This window comes from Podarcis filfolensis (assembly GCF_964270895.1).
Source record: "Podarcis filfolensis genome assembly, chromosome: 4".
In the NCBI taxonomy this organism is placed as follows: Eukaryota; Metazoa; Chordata; class Lepidosauria; order Squamata; family Lacertidae; genus Podarcis; species Podarcis filfolensis.
The window spans coordinates 43,511,365-43,535,666 of record NC_139607.1 but is presented as its reverse complement, the minus strand read 5'-3'; the positions used below and the strand labels follow the sequence as shown (position 1 = coordinate 43,535,666).

Genomic DNA, 24,302 nt, shown 5'->3' with positions numbered 1-24,302 from the left:
TCCACCACATACCCAAAATATGATTTATGTACTCTTCACTGATCATTTTACTAATGCTTTTAGCATGCTTCTAATGCTACTGCTTGGTTATCCATGATATGGGAAATACTTCAAGCAGATTTATATATTTATCATATTTATATATTGCCTTTTTTCCCAAAGGAGCTCAGGGTGATGTTATAACAAAACAGCTGACTCCTAAATGTTAACACCAAGTTAGACAAGCATATCTCTGAAGGAAAGGATTTCCACAATGGAGGTGTCACAATGGAGAATCCCTTGTGCTGCATTATTGCACAACAGAACCTAGCCAATGGCATTTTTAAGGCATTCGCCTAATTTGCAGTTTCCAATGTTATATGCAGATCACATGATAGTTGTCAAGTGGATTGTGCACTTTCCCCAAATGTTGCAATGCACATTTGGTTCAACACGATGCAGCCACAATACAAAAAAAGTGCATTTTATGGGGAAATGTATAGAGCAATGTGTGTCTGGAGGGAGGTAATGCATTGAAACCATGAATAAATGCATAGTTTAGGTACAGAACTTGTATCTTAGGTGAAAGTGCATGCAAAAATGCATACAATCTTTATGTGTATGTTTTAAAGTCTGAAGAAAATAGGACAGAAGACATCAAGATTTAATACATCTGAAACTGACATGGAACTGAAAAATGCTGATCCAGCCATCTTTACTTGCAAGTACTTGTGCAAAAGTCTCAAGACTTAGACTGAAATCCTTCTCATGTTTCCAAATTAGCATTGAGAGAGTTGGAAATTTCATTGTGTTTTCCCAACGGCTTGCAAAAAAAATTACACAGAAACTAGTAAGTTCAATACCACAGCTTGCTAGTTCTACACAGTAGACATAATTTAATAAACAAACAATGGGATAACTTAATCCTTCACAGTTGTTTTAGCACTTTAAGTGTCATTTTCCATCCCCTCTCCCCAGCTGACAGAACACTTTGGAAAAACTCTCACTGCCTTACTAACCAAATCATTCCACTCCTTTAGAAGTAGGTTGATATCCAACATTAGTCATACATTGTAAGCCACTGGGGGTTATCCAAGGCTCCGACTCCACACGAAGACAGAGGAATACCACTGGGTGATAGAGAAAAGGCAGAAGTGTTCAACGCCTACATTTCTAAAAGGAAAACAGTGCCCAACCTGGTTTATAATGAATAAATGATGCAAGAAGAGAGTTACAGCCCAAGATAGGAAAAGGGGTGATAAGGCAACATCTAGCTACTTTAAATTAAATCTCCAGGGCCTGGTGTGCTGCACTCAAGGCTACTAAATAGCTTCCAGATGTCATCTCAGAGCTTCTGTCTATAATCTTTGAGAATTCTTGGAGAACAGGTGAGGTCCCTGCAGACTGGAGGTGAGCAAATGTTGTCCTCATCTTCAAAAGGTGTGTGTGTGGGGGGGGAGAGAATACCCTGGTAACTATTGACCAGTAAGCTTGATGTTGATACCAGAAAAGGTCCCACAACAGATAATTAAACAGATGGTCTGTGAACACTTAGAAAAGGATGCTGTGTTTACTAAGACCCTGTCAGGCAGCAGTGGAGCCAGACCCCTTCAGGTACAGGCAACTGTCTGCAAGACTCTTCCGGAAACCCAAACTTTCCAGAGCTTCATTCAGGCACAGACCCAGCATGGGTTTTTCCAAAACAAGTCATTGCCAGACAAATCTAATTTCAGTTTTGTACCCACTTAGCTGGGAGTAAGCCCAGCTGAATTAAATGTGGTTCTGAATTAACTTGTGTACCATTAGTGTTATGACAGCTAAGTTCCAATCCTGCTGAAACCTCACAAGACTGGAGGTCACTCCTCACTTTCTCACCCCTTATTTACTTGAAATTATTTATATCCTGCTGTTCTTTCCCAAGGAGGTCAGAGTGGTATACAATAAGAACAGTAAAAAGCAATACAATATAGCAGTGAATATGAAACAACAGGAGACAACACAACAGCCAAATGTATGAACAATGAGATGGCTGGCTGAGAGTTTGGATATTGCCATAGGAGCAGGAAGATCAAATCACACACTTCAGAAGGATCTGTATTTAGTTTTAAATGACTTACAATCTTAAACCACCAACTCAGTGATTCAGCTAATGCTGTGTACTCTTTGTGGGAATACTCTCAAAGAGCCAGAGGATTGTGCAAGTGCAAAATTTACCTCCTCACCGGCACTTTCAGATAAGAACATATTTAGCAAATGATGCACTGGCTTTCTTTTAGTTTCCAGAGGCAATTACGCAGTAAGCTGCCTTATGCTGACTCAGGCCAGCGGTCGATCTACCTCAGTATTATCTATGACTGGTTGTGAATTGTCAGGGTGTCAGACAACAAGTCTTTCCTAGCCCTACCTGGAAATGCCATCAGGGAACGAAGTGTAGGCAAATCAGATGCTCTCACACTGAGTCATGGCCCTGTCTCCTGTTTATTGTAGAATTTGTTGTTTCCAGCTTATAAAACACCAACAATACACTATGGGTGGACAGAGGCAAGAGAGCTTCTGTCCTCCCCATCCCTCCTCTCTTTCGGGAAGTTCTTTTCCAGAGCATACAAGATTTATGCTCATAGTGGCTTAAACACTGAGCACTTGGTATCTAAACAATATGATAGCAGTACTGGATGACAACCCCAACAAGAAATTTCTTAAACTGTTACTAAAAAAAAAAAAAGAATCTCAGTATTACTCTAATAGTTTTCTTGACTGGCTAGCCCAGGCATAAGGGTGCATTTATAACACAGCAGTAGCTAATGTGATATCTTAGCCAACTTGATGCCCTCCAGCTGTTGTTGAACTACAACTCCCATCGGCCCCAGCCAGCATGTCCAATGGTCAAAAGTTGCTTTGATTTGATATTTGTATTCCACTTTTCTGACAACAAATGTTGAGCTCAAAGTGGCTCGCAGTTATCACAATAGCATTAGAATGGGGGACCAATGTAAACAACCATGATATCAATCACACTGTATAAATAAAGCAAATAACAACAATAAATTTATCAAAGCATTTAATGCAATTCAGTAAAATCACAATAACTCAAAATATCAGAAAGAGCTGCTGAGCACCAGCCTTGTGCCAGATTACACTCTCTCTCTGGGAAGGGGCTTATTTGCTCAATACAGCAGGTAGCACACCCCCAGGCAATAACATCTTTCATAGTTTTTAAATGTGACTTCTTTTTCACCCTGCTGCCAATCTTTTTGATCTGAGCCGAAGGCTGGGCCCAGTCCATCTCCACTTTCAGGCTCTGCTCCAGCTCACGCCTGATGGGAGTTGTAGTACACAACCCGCTGGATGGCAACAAGTTGGCTACCTTGGCCCTAAACATAGCAAAAGGTGGTGGTGGGAAACTTCACAGCTCTGTCCAATGCTCCCCGCCCCCTAGAAAAACAGGTGCTAGTACTCCCCATAAAGTTGTTACAGTAAGTGCCACACTTTTTAACAACAACAAAAAGGAGGTGCCAGTACTACATACTATTGAGTACTGCCTGAAAAAAAGCACTGGCTCTATCCAACTCACTTGTTCTGACACTAAAAGACTCTCTGTTGGTACAACACTATATGAACTTCCTAGGAGTAAGCCCCATTGAACTGAGAAAGACTTACGGGTGAGTAGACATGTTTAACATTTCACCATAAGTCTTGAAAGAACCTACAGATCCACACTTGAAATAGAAATATGGATCTATGAAACAAATCTAGGACTATGAAAAGCATTTCAGGATTCTGCAAATCCCCATCTCCCCACCCACCTCTCACCTGTTGCCATAGTCAGATTAGACTAAGAGGTTCCAATAAGGTGCCCTCCAGATAATTTGGTCTACAACTTGTTAATTGCTGATCATGGATCAGGGAGGAGAGTATTACATTAGTACAGTGGTACCTCGGGTTACATATGCTTCAGGTTACAGACTCCGCTAACCCAGAAATAGTGCTTCAGGTTAAGAACTTTGCTTCAGGATGAGAACAGAAATCGTGCTCCGACGGCGCAGCGGCAGCAGGAGGCCCCATTAGCTAAAGTTGTGCTTCAGGTTAAGAACAGTTTCAGGTTAAGAACAAACCTCCAGAACGAATTAAGTACTTAACCCGAGGTACCACTGTAACTCCTAGGGTAGAACCGCTTACCCAATGGTAACAACTTCTGAACTTCTTTGTAATTATCTCTGTAGAGATACAACTGTACCATTTGTAGCTGCAAATGTTACTCTCTTCACTCCATTTCCTAGCAGTTGTGGGAGTGTAGCAAAGATTCATGCACATATGTCAGAAAGCTACAAATGAACAGCCTCCCACACAATTAGAGATGCTACTAAAAATAGCCACTATGCGGAAAGAGGTCATGCAATTCTGCCATGAGCCTAATAAGTCTCATGCTGTGCCACACAAAGGCAAGAAATAATGCAAGTGTGTAAGTGCTTAATAGCTAGTTCTGCACCAGTGCTGTGGATGGATAGGATCTCTACTTTTGTTGGGTCCCCCCCCCAGTTTAGTTAACTCACAACCCAAATTGTTTGTGTTAGAATTAATAGCAAGGGTAGGGATCCTTTTCCAGCTCAAGGACTGCAGCCACTTGTGGGTAACCTGTGAGAAGTTACATGTCAGTGGTTGGTGCAACCAAAGGCAAAATGTGTGGCGCAAAGGGAATGACTCTTGCCTTTGTACCATGGGCTACATTCCAGCTATGCAAGTCTGCATACGCACCCAAATAAATCTCTCTCCATCCAAGCAACCAAGAGGCATCATCACAGTTCAAAGACACATTCCAGCCAAGCAACAGAATATGGAACAAGGCCAGTGATATGTCTGAGGAAGAGGCCTGCAGATTCACATTCAGCCCCTAGGATAGAGGAGTTCTACCCTGGCTCACAGGATGGCCCTGCAAAATTATAATGTTGCATATATAGTTTGAAACATAGGCACCAACTCACGGAGCTGAGGACACCTCAGCCCCCTCCCAAGTAAGTTGGGACAGGGCTGAGTGCCTCAGTCTTGAGGGGCTGGGCCTCTCCAAACCTCCCTGCAGCAGTGGTGGACCTTGCCGGGCCTCCCTGCTGTGGCAGAGGGTGTTGTTGGGCCTTGCTGCAGAATCGGGAGACATCGTTGGGCCTCCCTGTGGCAGTTGTGGGCTTCACCACACCTCACTGGGCCTTGTGGGGCCTTGCCACAATGGCAGCAGGTCTCGGTGGGCCTTGCAGCCTCATCACACATGCACAGCATGTTGGGTGGAACTCAGCATGCCTTGTTTGAGGATAAATATAACATCTATATCTAACAAATAACTTCAGCTTTTTCAGTCACCAGGAGTAATCTGAAATCTATCACATAAACAGAAGTTAAACATGTTTGACCTTCTGGCTACTCTCCCTTGATGGCTATTGCTCTGCCTCCAGTGTCAGAGGCAGTTGCCTTCTGAATACCATTTGCTGGTGGGAAGAGTGCTACTGCTGGCTACTGTGAGGACATGATGCTGGACTAGATGATCCAGTGGGACTCTTCTAATGTCCAAATATCTATTCACATAGATATTCTAAAAGCTTACCACCCTGCTGAGAGCCTGACGGCCTGCTTCTGCCTCTCTCCAACTGGTCCAGAGTGAGGCCTGACAGGCTGATAAGGGCTGCTGCTGCCGCCCAGCAAAGAGTACTGCTTCTTCTGTTAAATTGCTTTTAATTTGTTTTTCAAAAATATTTTCAAAATTGCATTTTAGTGTTTTAACTGTTTTCAACCTACCTCCTATGCCCTTTTAAAATGTGTTGGGGGTATTGGATTGTTCTTGTTTTTATTTTGATTATGTTCTTTGTGGTTTTATGTTCCGATTTTATCCTGTGAACTGCCCTGAGACCTGCAGGTACAGGGCGGTATATAAATTCAACAAATAATAAATAATAATAATACAAATGCTGCAAAACAAAACCTTAAAATGTCTACTGTATAATGGAATGACTTTGCGGGAGTGGTGGGTAGAATATGTTTTTAGGAGCCTAGTCATTTTCCACACATACAAAATGTTGTATTTTCTACATTAAACACTCCATAGTACATCTTAAACCATAACAATTTTTAAAATGGCATCAAGCAAAATACTAACTAGATTTAATAGCATTGGAAAGCAATTAAATGGCAAGCTATTAAATTAAATTATTGTAAGTCAAACTATTTGGCCACTATATCTTATCTGTCATCCAAATTGTTCCCAGAATAATATGGGGTTAAACTGCATCATAAAGTTTATTATTCCAACAATGAATAAATAAACTTTATTTCTCAAAAAAATAAACCACTTCCCTGCATCACTTCTTGCTCTTTTGGTTAAGACTTGGGCCATTTTATAATAGTTCAGAGAGTACTCTAGAAATTTTAGTTTTGGGGGAGAGAAGTATGAAAATGTTTTCAATTAAAAATCCCTTTTGAGCAAAACAGGAGATCTCACATTGCACTTTAACATTGCTTCAGAGGAAATTTGTCAAGGGTTACCAGTCAAAACAGCTTTAACATTTCCCTATTTTAATAAGGTATGGTTGCAGCCTTAAGTATAAAACTCACTGAGGCTGTAATCCTATACAAATTTATTTGGGAGGAGATCCCACAGGACCAAGTGAGGTTTACATCTGTATTAACTGCTATAGGTTTGCACTAAACATGGCTTTAAAGAGTTTAAAACTATTTACATTTTTATGGGCCATTGAATAAATGTACCCCATTTTGTTTGAACAACTTACTTCATCACTAGATGCCAGGGTATTTCATATTAACTAGTGGTTGTTTTGCTGTTTCCCTGGTATAACAATAAATATAGACAGGCACTGAGCTCAAAACAAGGAGCAGCAATGTTGAATGAGCCACTGAGTACTTTTCACTTCTAATACCATGATGCTTTGTGTATTTGCATCTGCCTGTAGTTTAAAGGCCACTGAGATCTCAAAGTGCCAGGTTGTCACCTGGTCAATATTTTATGGGCATGCATCATGTCAGAGCTCCTAGACTGACAATGGATTTCCTGGAACCCCTAAATTATATAGGCACCCCCTGCTTCTTCCCTCCCTGTCCCCTTACCCTTTTGTGTCTTGGCTTTTAGAGTGTAAGGTTGAGAGCAGAGACCATCTCATTTGTTACTGACCTTTGGGTGCCTTCATTACAGAAAGGGGGAAAAAAAGAATTAGAAATCAATTAAAATGACTATGCCAATCCAGTATCAAATGTACCCCAAACAAAGTTATACAGATAAAATATCCTTTAGAATTCCCCATGCACAACATCATGTACAAGTAAAATAAAAAATGCCATTACTGAGGCCTTTTCCAGGAAAGCAATATGGTTGCACCTAAGACATTACAGGAACATAGGGAATTGCTTCATACTGAGTCAGACCATTGATCCATCTTGCTTTGTACTGTCTACACTGACTGGGTCTGTCCACGCCACCTTAATTTTTATTATGTTAAAGATTATTTCTGGTTTGGAATTAAGGTCCGAGATTGTTGGCTCATTATCCATGGAAGAATGAGAATGACTTTTCTTCCTTTCTGTGAAACATAACTTACAACTGTCAAATCTGCTTGAAAATCAGAAATACTGTTGACACTTCGACATATGTGGACAAGGAACTGGAGGGGGCAGGATTCCGGCTTTGTTTGCTATTTAAATGTTCCAACCGGAACCAAACTTTTTAAAAAACAACATTACACTGCCAAGTGCCACAATGGTGAATAAATTATCAGTCATCATATTCTGTCCAGAACCTTGTAAATGTGTTTTTAGTTTCTCAACCCCTGTGGCCTTGCTCCTTTCATGCTTCCCATACAACATTTCTGCATCATAAATAAATGGTACTTTGGAATCACATCACAGCCAGAATTTTATGTCATATTTAGCTGGCTTGAATGGCATCCTGACTCATTGAACAACTTCCTTTGAGTGACACTAATTGTTTGTCAATTATTATGTTCTCATATGGCAGGAAGCATCATGCAAGAGTGTTGGTAAACATACTCCACAGGTTTCTCACAGGGCAAGTCAGCACTGTTGGTAGTCAGCACTGAAGCTGGTCATCAAATCTGAGGACTTTATTGCTTCCTTTAAAGGAGGCTAGAAACACTGTGCCCTCAACTGGGCTGAGGGCATCCCTCAGCAAAACATTCTGCAAAGATCTTTCCAAGAGAAGAGAAACTGTGTCCTCTAAAGGTCGCTTGGTCAGAGTTGCCGTTAAGTCTCACCACCACCTGAAGTGAGATTGTTGGTTGCTTTAACATTTGCAGATCCAGTTGGCATCAGTTTTTTGTGTCTGTGTTTTGTGCAAAATGATAACTAAGAAGATAAAATTATAGTGGGTTGCAAGGATGGTTCTTTTTTTATGAAAATACCCAAGTTTTTAAAAAGTCCTTGACAAACCTGAATTTTTAAAACTGTCAGATATAATTAACTCTTGATGCTATTTATGGTGATGTTGAGGGAAGTGAGTAATTCATCTTTTATGAAAATGGGCAAAATATTGGGTTTTTTACCCTATACACCAGGAAGCCATTTTCCCTAAACCACACTCACTTGCCCATCAGCTAACATCACTGATGATGAGCAGGAATTAAATCACTTCTCAGAAGTGTTATTTGAAGGACCCAACTCCCTTCATTTAAAGAGAAGAGGGGGCAAGATGCTTTAAAGAGTGCTTTTGCAAAATGCTCCCTTTACAGGCTGAAACGGGAGAACAGGGGCAGTCTTACATTTGGCAAGCCTTCCTAAAAATTAAATTTAATGCTTTTATATATTAAATTGTATTGTAAACTACTCTAGAATATTGTTCATGAAGGACAATATGTAAATAAATGAAATAAAACCAGTAAATACTGTTAGGCATGAGAATCAAAAACCTTCCTATTGCACTATGCCATGTCTGTGCCACTGTCTTTCCACATTTGCTGTCAATGATATTTGGTGCATTAATTCAATCAGATATGTCTGTGATCTTTATTCATTAAACCTAATGTAGTAACATCTCACCAGAAACAGCGCTGAGGACTCTGCGCCTCTGCTTGGTAGGCAAAATGAACAAAATTCACTGTGGCTTAGTCACTAGACTCATCCCTGCTGGAGCTAAGAACTTTATCAGGAAGTTTTAGATGAAAATTGGTTAGCATTGGGTCAGCTGATACCATTTCCCTTCCAATAAGGTTAATAAATCTGGAGCAAGGGTCCAGTACTACAGACAGCTGCAGAGCTTGTTTTTTTAGAATTTCACAAAATCTCTGGTAAATGAGCCCCTCCAAGCCTGCTAGCTGCTTTGACTTATCCTCCAGGGATACGTCTATCCACGGGTAAGCATTTGCACACATACGCCAACATGCATGCAGTGTCTGAATTTATCAGACTTCTGCATTTCTGTCCAACAGAAAGGACTGCTTCCGGCATTGTCACAAAGCTTTTTGACTGCCCTTGCACTGAAGCAGTCTTCTGAAATTAGCCCAACTATGTGGCAGTCAGTCTGGCAGAAACCCTCAAGAGAAATTGTCAGCATTACTCTTAATTTTTTCTTTGGAGGCGTTGAGTGTGCGTGAAAGATATCAAACAGTTTCCATATGTGAAATACAAGACCAGTAGCCTGAGGAGGTTGTTGCTGAATGAATGTGCTTACCGCAGTAGTGTGTTTATAATCCTAGCTATGTATGTCAGTATTGTAAAGGTCAAGACAAATGTGACCCAAGCCTCAGTTTAACTCATATATTGTGGTGCATTTAGCATTCATATACCTAAGTAAATGAAATAATATATGAAAATAGGAACTTTCTTATCTGAGAAAAGAAAGCACTATATAACAATATCACAGCCTGCTACCGCACATTGAGTTTGGGATTGCATAAGGGAAGCATTTTCCATTTGGCTTGGGGAGTGAGAGGGGGGAAGGGATGGCTTTTTGATCTTTTCCAATTTGATAGATCTCTTATCAGACATGCAGAGCCTTGTAAAAGAAGGCAAAACATGAACATCACCACAGAGTCTGTGACCCTAAAGTTGGGATGGGAATGATAATTACAAGTAGCTAAGGATGTAGAAACAGAACAGAAATGAGACTGTGCAACACTACAGATAGTCTCTGGGAGTAAAGGGGAGCAAACTAGCCTGCCTTGTGGCTTACTTCAATACAAGTGCTCTTTATAGTCAATAACTCTATTGTCGAAATTCTGCTCTATCTCAAGGATTCTCAAAAGCATTGAGAGCTCCCACAGATATAGAAGGATCCCCCCAGTAAAAAATTGTCACCTTCCATGAGTTGGAAGCAGTGCCGGATTCACGTATAAGCTATAGCTTAGAGCCCCACTCTCTTGCGCCCCCATATACTTTTTCTTAATTGCATTTCACTATTAATATATGTCTTCTTAATTGTATCTCAGTTCAACAATTACTTTGATAAAATACATATTTTGTTACATGCAAATGGCTTTAGATACCTATTAGCTCCATAAACTACCATATAACATATATTCAACACAAAAAAACAGCGGAAATTTGTTGTTGACAAAGGACAGCTGGACATAGAAAGGGCCCCACTACCTTCAGTAGCTTAGGGGCTCATCAAACCTAAGTCCGGCCCTAGCTGGAAGGCAATAGAAATGGCAACACAGGGTTGTGCTAATGCACTTGTACCCAATGCCTCACTCTTCATTAAGGCCTGAAGAAGGCCCAAGCAGATTCAGTAACACAGGAGGGAAGGTCTTGGTTTATAACACTATGTTGGTACATTAACTACCAGCCTATGTGTTTTGTTGCTGCAACAATTTTTAAAAATCAATTCAACATGTAATTAGACATATTGCTGAAGCTGCTACCATGCATATTCAAGCAACTTCTTTTATCCTGCCAAATGCCCATTGCTCGTCTTAACTATAACAAGATTAGTGTGCCATAGAGTTTAGACTGAATGCTAAGTACAATCAAAGTGCTCATGTATATCCCCCAGTGTCATGTACACCATCTTCTATCAACAGTGCCTTTCGGCTATTTACATTAGCCACACAGGGTATTCCCTATGAACAAGAATGAATGGACTGGAAGAAAAAGAAAAAAGGAAGATACAGAAACTGCTGAGCTGACATTTCATTCCCTATAGACATTTCACCTGACCTTGAGGTCATTATCCTTAAGTAAAAGAAAGGAAATGATCAAGTCCGTAGGATACTTGAATGTATATGAGACCATTATACTGTATTGGAAAAAGACATTATAGTCATATTTCATTGCCGTTAAGTCCCACTGAAATCAATGTTGCTTAAACATGCTTAACTGTGCTGGTTTGTGAAGCATGTGAAAGATGAAAATGAGGGACTAGGAGCCAGGGTGTTTGCATGTTTCACTAGCATTTATGACCTCATTTTGACTGAATTAACATTAAGTTTAAAAATACCAAGGAGTATTGTAACAATATGTTGCACAACTGGAAGTCATGAACAACATTTTCCCATGATTTTGCTTGGCACACCACACCCCGAAAATAATTGCCAGACCTTCCTTTGGTATTACGAATATTGTTTGACAGGCATCATTTGGCGTTCCACAAAAGAAGACAATTTTGCATTTGTGTCTTGCATCACGACTATCAAGAATCCAATCTTTGCATTTCTGTTATGCTTCCTGCTCTTAACCATGCTCAGGTGTTGGACTTAACATGAGAGTGATAAAACTGGGAAGAGGGCACAGAGGGTGCACACAAACCCTGACACTAACATTCCTGGGCATACTGGATGCTTTTTAAACCTTTGTGAAATTACACAAATTACATGACAATTTGAAGAAGGTAGAAGCAAATAAAATTGTGTGTGCTTAGAACTCTGCAACTGGTTTCCAATTTGATCCCATAATGTCCCGCTTTTCCTTAAGATGCCCCTATTGTCATTGGAAAAGTGTTGGAGGGTGTGGAATAGGAAGTCCCTATTTTCATTAGACAAATGTTGGAGGGTATGGAAATTTAAGCTCATTCAGCTGAACATGCCAAGAACACCACTTCAATCCCTTCCTGAGCTGGAGCCCACAGGGACACTGCCAGGTAGGGTCTAGTATGTAGGTTCCCGTCCCCATTCCTTTCTCTCTGTGTTATAAGACTGTTTGAGGACAAATCCCTGAAGACTATGCAAGCCTCAACAGCATTCTTAAAGGTTTGGCTTAAAAAAATTCATACAAGATGATGTGTTCCTTTCTAATCAGATATTATCATATTAAAAACCTAAGCAACATTAATATGAAAGGAAATTACAAAGCCCAGTGCAAACCTTGTTAAATAAACTTTGATTACAATTAAAATGGAAGCCTAAAGCTACAATTTCACCTCTGGTGCCAGCAACACTTCACCTACCACCTGCTGTGGGAGCCTGACTGATACAATATACAATGCTCTCTATCTCTGTTCCTCAAAGGTAGAGTTGTATGATGAATATTAACAAATAAAGAAATGCACACATTCCACCACAACTTTTGAGCATCATACCTTTTTAGACACATAGCTCCTCCCTTCAATATTCCTTTCCTCCACCCAGTAGTCAGCATTCCATGCCCACTGAGCATGCTCAGCCCTCATTTGGCTATTTTTCAAGTTTTTTTTCCTTCTGGAAGGTGGCAATGTACACACTTGTCCTGTGCACACCCACCAAGAAGGAGAAACAGCTGGTAGTTAATTCATTATTGACAAAAGCATGCACTTAAAGCAGCTCTTAAGGTGCACTACCCACTCACTTCTGGCACCTTTGTAGCTGGCATTAACTTTCCCAGGTTCGTGCCTGGAGAAGCAGCTGAAGCAACAGTGGGACCATGCCCACCCTGGGCTTATGTACCCTCCTGTCAGGAGCCAGCCAGCAGTACATCATGCCATGCGAGTTGGTGTTAACTCTTCATTAGCAAAAACATGATCAACACAGTAGTGGCAGGCAGTGGCATAGCATGGGTTGCCAGCACCCAGGCTCCTGCCCTTGGCCAGAGCATAGTCTGTATGCTGTAAGGAGACTGTATCTATAACTTTATGTAGCTGAAACTGAATTATACTGTCTGTAAAGCAACTCTTGAGAGTCCCATAGACTGCAAAAATATCAAACCTATCCATTCTGAAGGAAATCAACCCTGAGTGCTCACTGGAAGAGTTTGGATTTGGATTTGATATCCCGCTTTATCACTACCCGAAGGAGTCTCAAAGCGGCTAACATTTTTCTTTCCCTTCCTCTCCCACAACAAACACTCTGTGAGGTGAGTGGGGCTGAGAGACTTCAAGAAGTATGACTAGCCCAAGATCACCCAGCAGCTGCATGTGGAGGAGTGGAGACGCGAACCCGGTTCCCCAGATTACGAGTCTACCGCTCTTAACCAGTACACCACATTGGCTCTCTTAACCAGTACACCACACTGACAGATTCTGAAGCTGAGGCTCAAATACTTTGGATACCTCATGAGAAGAGAAGACTCCCTAGAAAAAACCTCTGATGTTGGGTAAGATTGAGGGCACATGGAGAAAAGGATGACAGAGGACAAGATGGTTGGACAATGTTATAGAAGCGACCAACATGAATTTGACAAAACTCTGGGAGGCAGTGGAAGACAGGAATGCCTGGCATACTCTGGTCCATGGGGTCACGAAGAGTCCGAGACAACTAATCGACTAACAACAACAACAAAAGCAACTGACTTTTCCTAGAACTGTTTGGTGTTTCACTGATCTTTTTGCACACTCCACTGGTCTTAGGATGGGCACTCTGCCCATGCCCCAACAGAGCTTGCCATATCACTGGGTGATGCCAATGAGCTTCTAGGCTTTCACAAATTAACTAAAAACATAAAAGCATAAATAATATAATCTTTAGACTTGTTTGCACATTACAACTATGTATGTCATATTTTCAAGCTGATATTTTTGAAGCTCATCTTATTTTTGACCTTTTCCAAAATGGCATCATTAGCTGATAACTCTCTTTACTTACTCTGGACCATCAATTATCCAAAGAAGTATGGTTAAGAAACTGAAAAAGCAGGGGAAACATTCCTGGCATAGATATGTGGCCAATAGGCTGTTGTTGCCAAGCCCTATCCTAACTCATTTGGAATATATGCATGGAAAGCTTTTACTGTCTTCAAAAATTCAAGCAAATGCTTTTGAATTTAAGAAAAGGAATATGTGCCACTGAAATCCACTGCAAAACTGCACAGTTAATAACTATTCAGAATCACACAGCTAGCGCTGTCACACATAGAAATAAGAAATAGTAACTAGGTTTTTCTTACAGACTTGCATAGTCAACAATTAAAGCTGTGGATAGTAAATTGATCAAATTTGCAGAAGACATCAAGCTGGGTAGTGTTGCATATTCCATACAATGTAGTAACATTCAAAGTTCCTGCTGCAATTTAAAATTATGTAAGAACCAGGACATTCAGGTTATACAAGATAAGAAAGAAGAAAAGAATAATAATGTTGTGCCCAAAATTTCTCCTAGCTCAGTCGGTAGAGCGTGAGACTCTTAATCTCAGGGCTGTGGTTTTGAGCCCCATGTTGTGTGAAACATTTCTGCATTTCAGAGAGTTGGACTAGAAGACCTTTGTGGTCCCTTCCAACTCTATAACTCTACTGAACTGTTCCCCATCAATTTATGAAAAAAGAACGTGCATTCAAAAACTATCAATGGGGAGAGAAAATTTCAGTGAAATTCTCATGGTTTCCGTTGTACTGCTCCTTTTAGTTTGCGATTGTCCTCTCATTCTACAAACCAGTGGTCTGCCTTCTGCAGCTTTCCATTGTGCCCATCTTTCCTGAAATCCCTATAATGTCCTCAGCTGGATTTTCCTATAACCATGGGAAGGCTACCTGCAGTATACCTAACAGCTGCCCTTAAAACAAACACTTGATGACTTATACTTTTAAAGAAATCAGCACAAAGCTCATTTTGGTTTGGTTTTGTTTCAGTAAACAAAAGGACTTTCCTTAAAAACAAACCAGCAACTAATCCTAGTTGCCCAGTATCCAACCTTCATTTACAACTCAGGGGATGTAACTTATCATATGTGGCTTTTTTCAGATTCTGAAGCACAGGCAGCTGGGGAGGCTGCAAAGTGATAGAGTCATGTTTAATAGAAAGAAAGAAAATGTCCATGCCATCCACAGCCACCTAGCAATGATAGCATAAACTCAACCCCACACCCACCAAAACTTTAAAGTGCTTCCAAAAAGAGACAGAAAAATGGAAACCTCTTTTACAGTGGAAGAAAACCTTTGAGAAGTTGGAGGGTAAGTACACAGGTAAAGTAAAGGTAAAGGGACCCCTGACCATTAGGTCCAGTTGTGACTGACTCTGGGGTTGCAGCGTTCATCTTGCTTTATTGGCTGAGGGAGCCGGCGTACAGCTTCTGGGTCATGTGGCCACTGGAGCAGCACCTATTGATCTACTTGCACTTTGACGTGCTTTCGAACTGCTAGGTTGGCAGGAGCAGGGACCGAGCAATGGGAGCTCACCCTGTCATGAGGATTCGAACCGCTGACCTTCTGATCGGCAAGTCCTAGGCTCTGTGGTTTAACCCACAGCGCCACCCGCGTCCCAGGTAGATGAGTCTAAAAAGTGATGGTGGCTCCTTTACCAGAAGTAATGTTCACCCATGGGCTATCTGACACTCAAGTGTCACATTGGTTTCCAGATGTGAACTATATTGGCATTATTTTCAGCTCTCCTACCCCACTACTACTCCAACTGTGAACTACAATGCAATGCTACAGTGTGTGTGTAAAATAAGCCATTTTCAGTTTAACTCACAGATGATTCTCTGCCAAGAAATGCAAAAGAGTACTGGACTTCATAACAGTAAAACAGTACTGGCATTATCTAGTCTTCTGCATTCACACTTTTGGCTCTACAGACTGAGTAAGGTTCAAAGAAGAGCAATGAAAATAGCAATTTACTTGAAATTCCACATAGTAATTTTTACAATATAAAGAATATATAAAGGAACTGAACTGGGTCTCTGGGAAAAAGAAGATGGAAGGAAAATGTACATGAATAAACCAGGCTTTTCCCCAACTTAGTAATGAGAGTAGAAAATGAAAGTAATAGGAAGATATATTAAAAACTAGAAAGTACAAACAGAAAGTGTCCAAACAACTCACAGTGTAATCCTAAATGGGGTCGTGGAACAGCTAAGTGGGGAATCTAGTCTTGCTGACTTGTGACAATCAGACTTGAAGATGTGAGCTGGTTCTTTCTTCATTTTCACAATGCCAGCTGCAGGCTGATGTAGCTGACTGGAAGGAAGATTGGACCCCTTAATGATCTCCAGGGTTTGGGATGCAGTGCCCCACCCCAGAAATGCCCTGTTTCTGCTTTCTACCCCAAGCAGAAGAATGGCCAGTGGTAGCTTTCCACATTCCTGGGGACATCTGGGGCCTCAGCTACTGCACAGCCTGCCACCACCAGGGTTCCCCTACCATGGTGGAGAACTAGTATACACCATGTTAATCTTTATAGCCATCAGCATTGCGTGGGGCAGAGTTAGAATTGCACTCTCAATAACCCAAATGGCATTGAATAGTTTTGTTTTCCCCCCATGCAGACTAACATTACCACAAGTAACTGTTTTGGGCCTTGATTTATACAAATGTATTGCAGTGTCATCATCTATATTTTTAAGGCTCATTTTAAATATGCCACATTTCCAGTAAATCAATCATTATATCTTCATCTACAACCCCTGTTCTCTTGTGTGTTAACTTTTGGAATACTCCCATTTACTGACTCATTTATTACTATTTTTCTATCTAGAAAAAAAAAGTTGGTTAGTTTGTTACTGATTCCCTCCCCCACATCTTCTTTGGAAAGAGCTTTTATCTTAGGGACCTATTACAATCCATCTCAATACATTACCAGAGTGGATGAGTCATTCCTAGAAGTTTCTGTAGTCTGTAGGCTGAAAACTTTGAAATTTCTAATTACATATTTCCCCATAGCAAATTAGACTGAGCTACACACATTAGATTTTAATAGACCAAGTACTTATTGGTTGAAATGATAGGAGGTGTCAGCTATCCAAAGTAAGGACGGTTTTCTATTTTTTAAGAAGCCATAAAAACATGGAAAACAAGTTGTGTCCTCGTGAGAGATTGTGATCCAAGTTGTCATGAGAGATGGTTGCTTCCTAGCGCTCACTGAGGGTACGGTATGTCCTTATAGTAACCTTGAGCAAATATTTCAGTCCGTACCTGTCCCTCAGAGATTGGGCAGTTGCACTGTCTCAGCCTGCCTGCCTCAACCATTATACAGACTTCGGCAGGTAACAAAGGAAGCTGAGCCATACCAGGTCAGACCATAGTAGACTGTACTAAGTAAGCAGCAAGTCTTCTGGTCTTAAGCAAAGATCTTCCACAGAAACTGGTTCTTGATAATAATAATAATAATAATAATAATAATAATAATAATAATAATAATAATAATTTATTATTTGTACCCCGCCCATCTAGCTGGGTTTCCCCAGCCACTCTGGGCGGCTTCCACAGAGACCAAAAATACACTAAAATGTCACACATTAAAAACTTCCCTGAACAGGGCTGCCTTAGGATGTCTTCTGAATATCAGGTAGTTGTTTATCGCTTTGACATCTGATGGGAGGGCGTTCCACAGGGCGGGTGCCACTACCGAGAAGGCCCTCTGCTTGGTTCCCTGTAGCTTTGCTTCTCGCAATGAGGGAACCACCAGAAGGCCCTCGGTGCTGGACCTCAGCGTCTGGGCAGAATGATGGGGGTGGAGACGCTCCTTCAGGTATACTGAACCAAGGCCGTTTAGGGCTTTAAAGGTCAACACCAACACTTTGAATCCTGGATATTTTGCATGTGGTATATCACTCAACTATCCTTGCTCCCCAAAGCACAGAAGTTTTGCAAGTATGTTTGGCCTATACAATACTATAATAATTCAAAATGAATGAATAAAAGGAAAGCCTTTTTTTTTTTTGCAGGTTTTGCAAAAAAAAGTTGTGCCACACTAAGAACTGTGAAGCTACCATTTAACTGAAGGAACAGTAGGGGATATTTTAAGTCTTAACTATTCAAACAGTTGGTACATGTATGGACTGTACAAATGCGTGCGTGTGCGCGCACATATATAACTCAATGGAAACAATGTTTTTCACAATATGACAGTCACAGTATTGCTAGCTTCCCATTGATAAGGAATGTCTGAGTACATGAAACAGTCTAAGGAATACATATGCTTTTTGGATCACTCCCTTTTATTTCAGTGGAAGGAAATGGTCAGTAAACATAACAGAAGGCATCTGCAGATCACCCCTGCCTAGTCAACTGGGTAGTAAAACTGTTATGGGTGGGGTACTAGACCTTTCCCACCAGCTGTAGATCATAGGCTAATAGTGCATGTGTTCAGCTCATGCAACAATATGCACGTGCTACAAATGGCAGCATGTGCCACAACACTGACCAGCCTTGTTTTGTAGTTGCATTGTAGTCAACTGGCAATAGGACAATGAAGCAGAACAAAAGCATCCAGTGTCTAAAACTGTATGCAACAGTATGAGTAGATATCTTTCATGGAAGAGAAAAAGTTGCATTCCTAGACTGTCCAGGCACAAAGGCTATTCATTTATTAGCTGCTACGACTGAAATGTCATATGTGGAAGCAATATTCATCTTTTCCCTAAACACTGTTTATAAAAAGCATATCAAATCAATAAAAGCATTCATTATAACTTCATACCTCCTGTGGCCTCTCTCTAATCTATATTTATTTACACTGCAGAAGTCAAATGCACACATAATTGAATTGGTGAATTAGAGTGCCTCCTCCTTCCTCCCTCCCTTGCTTCAGACTCCCATTGAAAGACATACAGAGAGAGAGAGAGAGAGAGAGAGAGAGAGAGAGAGAGAGAGAGAGTGTATACCCATACAAATATAACTAACCCAACAAACCGCAATTTTTGTTTCAGGGTCTTCAGTGTAAATGTTTCATTCCCTATCCCCTATGCATGATGGATGGTCACAAGATAGAGGCTTACAAATGAAAATGCTGACACAATCTTATCTAGAGCTGTGCAAATGGTGCTGCTGCTATAATTACACTTTATAACTTAAGCAACACTTGATAAGTTGCTACTTTTTAATCATATTAATCAGGACTTGGATGTTTCAATTGCCATAAATTATAAAAGAGAGGAGTCTACTCTGTAGAAATGGGAGGTTGGCCAAGCACTAAAAATTATATCGGTTATAAAATATAAAAATAGATGAATACACTTTACTGCAAACAAAGCAGATCAAAATACAGAAAAGTACTTTGGTAATTAGCTATATTTTGTTTCAACAGCAGAACACAGAGTTAAGTAATTTCACGTTATACTCGAGATGCACATTACCCCAGTATCTACCAACAGATTATTCCATGCAAGTTTAATCAGAAATTTGCCTGAGGAATTTTATTCAAATCAATTGGCTGTGATTTACTATCACCCATAGATCAAGTCTGCTAAAAAACAGGGAAACAAATTCTTAATCTTTCTTATCAAAAAGGAGTCACTGCAATTTTCTTTATGCCCTTGTTTTTAGAATCAGAGTTTCTATCTATCACTGCAGAAACCTGAAGGCCTAATTCTTTTTCAGGCTGACATTGATGACAAAATTAGTATTGACTTTACCGGCCCTTGAATTGTATCCTGGGTAGGTAAGGTTAAATAATATTTCTTTTTGTAAAGTTGAGAAGCAGTTTCCTGCATATCAGAAGAATATCCTATACACATCTTACACCAGCTGTTTGTACAACATGGTACATTATGCAAAATATACATTAAAGATCATGAAAGCAAGGGTCAAATTGAATGTCAATCCAATTCAGTGCACAGCTGGTGCACCTAAATTATGGAAATCAATGAGTTAATAGGCCAGTGGAAATCAATGAGTTAATATCCTTGCAAATATTCTTATGATTTATGAATATATTCTTAATTATAAAGCCTTCCTTGTCTCACACCCTCCAATACTGCTTCCTTGAATAATTGCTCTCACAAAATACTTGGTTTGTTACAGGTCCTCTAGAGAATTGTTGCTCTGATGTAAGCAGCACAGGAAACCCTATAAGTAATTAAAGAATGAGAGTGTACACAGTGAATCGGAAGGGGAAAAGAGAGAAGTGTCAGAGAGAATTTCCAGCGTTAGGAACATTTCTGAAAATTACAAGAGAGATCCTAATGCAAGGGAGTTGCCATAGTGCTATTCTGACCCCTGAAGGATGGAAACAGGAGTTAATTTCCTATCTGTATTTTCCAATCACTTAATATATTCCATGAATGCCAAGCCCTACCCTGCATTAGTGCAATCTATTAGTGTCTGCCTCTCACTGCCCCCCCTCGAGAGAGAAGACACAAAATGATGAACCAGTTTAAAATAGAGATGTGTAAAGTGGGTTGCTGGAAGACCAAGGTCCCCATCTGTTAATAAGCTGTGTGTACCTTTTGCAAAGTTCTTGAGAACTGGCTATGCCTTCTGCTTGACTAAGAAGAGGTGGTTGATGCATCTCAAACACTGCAGATCCCGTTTTCTCACTTCTCTCTAACCTATCTATTCTACACTGTTCCCCCCACTTTTTTTGACACATTGAACCTACATGGTGCAAGAACATGGCTTATGTCTTGGTTAGATAATTTATTTCACAGATTCCTAAATGGAGGAAGAAGGTTCTATACAGTTGTGTGTGTGCTTTCCATGGTTCTCTTCTGGGGAGAAATTCTATTTGGCCAACGTCAGTTCTATTTGGATAACAGTAGTAGTTGTGCTGGTAACTTTTCCTCATTGAAAGGTAGTCCCTTTTGTAAAGGATATATCAGAACAATGCCATGCTGCCCTCATTTAAACACATGGAATCATCCACCTTTGATCTTGCCTTGAGTTTTATGTAATCACACTTCTCTGTGCTCACAATTACCTCGCCACCATCCTGCCTTTCAAAGGTGACAGCTGTCAGTCATGCCGAGGCAGAACTCTTGGTTCTATTTTGAAACTGAAAGGGGAGGCTAGGAGGATGCTGGACCAGCAGATACCTTCCCTAAATTCGCCAAGCTGCTGCTTACAGTTTTCAAAGTTAATAACCAGCTAAAGCTTCATGGCACATTTCCTGCCACCAAGACAAGTGGTGACCTAACACCTTCAACAATCAGAGGGAGTCTAACATTAGACACGTTTTGGAAATCGAAAGAGAAGCTTCTTTTGCTGTAAAGGAGCTTTCACCTGGGTGTGGCTGCCCTTCCATTCAACTCTCCCCCCCCCCATTTAATTTACAACTCATTCCTCTTTAACCTTTTCAAGGAGAACTTCTGCAACAGTGATGGGGTTTAAAAAAAATAAATAAAAATAATGCGTCCCTCGGAACAGGTGTGGCTGAGTTAATCACGGTGATTCTCTGATGCTACTGTCCCGAAGAGAACTGTGCTGAGGAAGGCTGGGGTGGGGGGGCGGGATCTCAGCTCTTCCACAATAGCAAAAAATGACTCTCTCTCTCCATTCCGTCGACGGTAGCCATCCAAAGTTAACTCAAGTGATTGATACACTGTATGATTATGTTATTAGATGCAATCAAGTTACATAATCATCGATTATGCACAGCTACATCTATCTTCCTCCATATCCAGCTGCAACCTCCCCTCCCATCCATAATGCATGAACCATCATCAGCTGCACATGGGAGTCTATATTCCAGCACACACTATAGAACTTTAGCATTGCAGTGCATTGCATTGTACCACGTCATCACTATTGATTCCCACAGTCACTCCCCCCTCCCCCTGATCCAAATGCATTTTGCAGAGAAAGGTTTAACAGTGGGCATCGCTCGGTGTGGAGGGAATTCCAGTTTATTTCATCTCCACTCCACAGTTAAGTGCCCTGTGCCCATCTTGCCCCCAGCCAGCTGCAGGTAAGGCTGTGGCGAGATCCGATCTCTCCTTTCCCAGATCGCCAGCGCCTTTGCACGTGGCTGGGTCTTAAGGTGTCAAGAAGACATCAAGTTACCGGGCGAAAAAGGAAAACGCCTCTCCCAAAAGCAGGTGGGGGGGCGGGGGGACAAAAGCCACCGAGGACAACCTGAAACAATTTGAGCATCCTGGTAGCTCCTGCTACCCTTCAGGTTAGCTCCTGACGCCCCCGGTGCCAAATCCACGAGCAAACACATGAACCCTCCAGAACTAAAGCCTCACCGTGCCAAAATAAATCCAGATTGGCGCTTTAAAGTTCAGCAACTTGAACCGAAATAATAAAAAATAAAACAAAATGAGGGCTCTCTGTCTCCGTTGCAGCTCCAAGCGAATGCTGCACAGAGTTGGGGGGAAAATATATAAATAAATAAATGGCCTCATCTTTGAACCGAGAGATGGGAGCCCATTTCATGTTAAATAGGTTCCATCACCGGCGGCTTCTGTGACTGCTGTAGATCCCTTTGAGCTAGAAAAGGGGGAAACCGGGATGGTGGTGGGGTGGGAGCAAGGAGGAAGCCTGTTTGCTCAGACTGCATTCAGGCCGATCTCCCACATCAAGGAGGCATGGTTTGGGGGGGGGGAGAGACCTTGCTCGGGCTTTGATTTATCGCAAAATGCACTCTCAGAAATACCTACTGCAGTTGTCCCTCTGAACTGCCAATAACGACGAGATCTTTCCCCCCTCCCCCTATAGATATATATAAAAATCCCCCCACCCCCCTCATCAGTGTAATGCAGCAATCGGGAAAAGTAGTCTTTTCAGTTGCAAGCTACCAAGTTTAGCAACGCCTCCGAGGGGCTTTTATTTTTATATAGCTTTCTATGCATATATACGAAGAGGAAGAAAAATGAGCTTACCCACCACAGTCTTGCAAAATAGTCGTCTCCTTGTATCAGTCAGTAAGGTAATTGCTGGTCATCACAATGCGTAGTCAAGGAATCCACGATTAAAAAAAAAAAACAACAACAGGGGAAAAAAACCAGAAAAACCCAAAACTCCTCCGGGTTCTTTTCCCTTTTCGCTGCTAGCAATTAAGACGAGGGAGAAGATGCCCATTCACGAGTGCCAAGTTCACCATCCAAGCAGATAATTCCATATAGAGCTCAAGATCCGTGGCCAGATTCGCCTCCTGCGAGTTCTCAAAGTGGCCAGGTTGCTCGCGCGGATGGTACAATCCAGGTGGGAAGCAGAAATTAAAATTAGAAGACGGGAAGAAGAGCGAGAGGGAGAAGGAGAAGGAGCTGGCTCAGAAGGGGGGAAAGCCAGAGGGAGAGATGGATAACCCCAGAAGTCCGCGAGCTCTTGGACAAGCAAAGGAGTCCTGGTTTGTGAGCATGGAGCCTTCTCAAAGCCCCTCGATGCACCTGGAGAAATCCCAACGCCACCATGCAGTCCCCGGGAAGCAGGAATCCGAGGGAGATTTCACAAGTATCCTACAATCACCGATCCGACGGGGTTTTCCTGGTACTGTACCGCTATGTGGAAAGCACACACGGCTCCTGCTGTTGGAGAGGAAGTCTCCTGGGTCCTAAAACTCTCAATTCGGCACAGAGGGGATTTTTTCCCCTCCCTTAAAAAATATATTGGACGGAAAGGAGAGAGAGGGTGGGGGGAGGGAAATCCCACAGTTGTCGGTTTGCCCTGAATGATGCTAATCTTCTGTGCAAATGACAAGTGCACCAACCCCAAGGAGCAGGTCGTGATGAATTAAAGGCAATCCAGCCCAAATATCCTAAGGAGGAGAAAAAGAGGGAGGGAGGGACGAAGGCAGAGAGGGAGCGTGTGTGTGTGAGCAAGAGAGAGAGAGAGAAAGAGAGAGAGAAACTGCAATGCATAAACGATTCCAGTGTTTCTACAAGATCGGCTCATTTGATTGAATGCATTCTCTGCTTTGCTGCAAGTCATAAAGAAGGTACTGTTACTGCCACCCAATGGATACTTTAGTACTAGCCAATCCACAGTCAACTGCCTCTCTGCAAAGCATTAGAGAGGAGACTGATTTGAAGGGGGGGGGCAGGCGGCGGGCGGGTGAGGGACAGGAGAGAAAGAAGTCATTTCTGCCTACTACCGGTGCCAAGGACACACATTATCACCCACAGCTCCTCTGCCCACTTTTCCATGGGGCTTGGGAGGCTGGAGATCCAGCACAAGCTAAGCCAAAAAGCTTGTATACCAAGTCCTACACTGATCGGTGGTTGTGTTCTCTTCTCTCCCTCCCTCCATGAAATTTCCCAAGTGAAGGGTTGTTTTAAAAGCGATGATGCATTATCTATTCTTGGTTGGATTTGTGTGTGTG

The 24,302-nt window shown here is 41.5% G+C and overlaps 1 protein-coding gene across 3 annotated transcripts in view; it reads right to left on the bottom strand.

Moving 5' to 3' along the window:
• The window catches only part of IL1RAPL1 (interleukin 1 receptor accessory protein like 1), a 636,262-nt gene extending 612,355 nt beyond the window's left edge, over nt 1-23,907 (bottom strand). The window contains exon 1 of one of the 3 annotated variants that reach the window (XM_083612316.1): nt 22,864-23,907. The gene's annotated coding sequence lies outside the window, so the exon portion shown is untranslated. The remainder of the gene's footprint in view (nt 1-22,863) is intronic. The other 2 variants (XM_083612313.1, XM_083612315.1) reach the window with 2 other exon arrangements.
• Nucleotides 23,908-24,302: the final 395 nt, after the last annotated feature.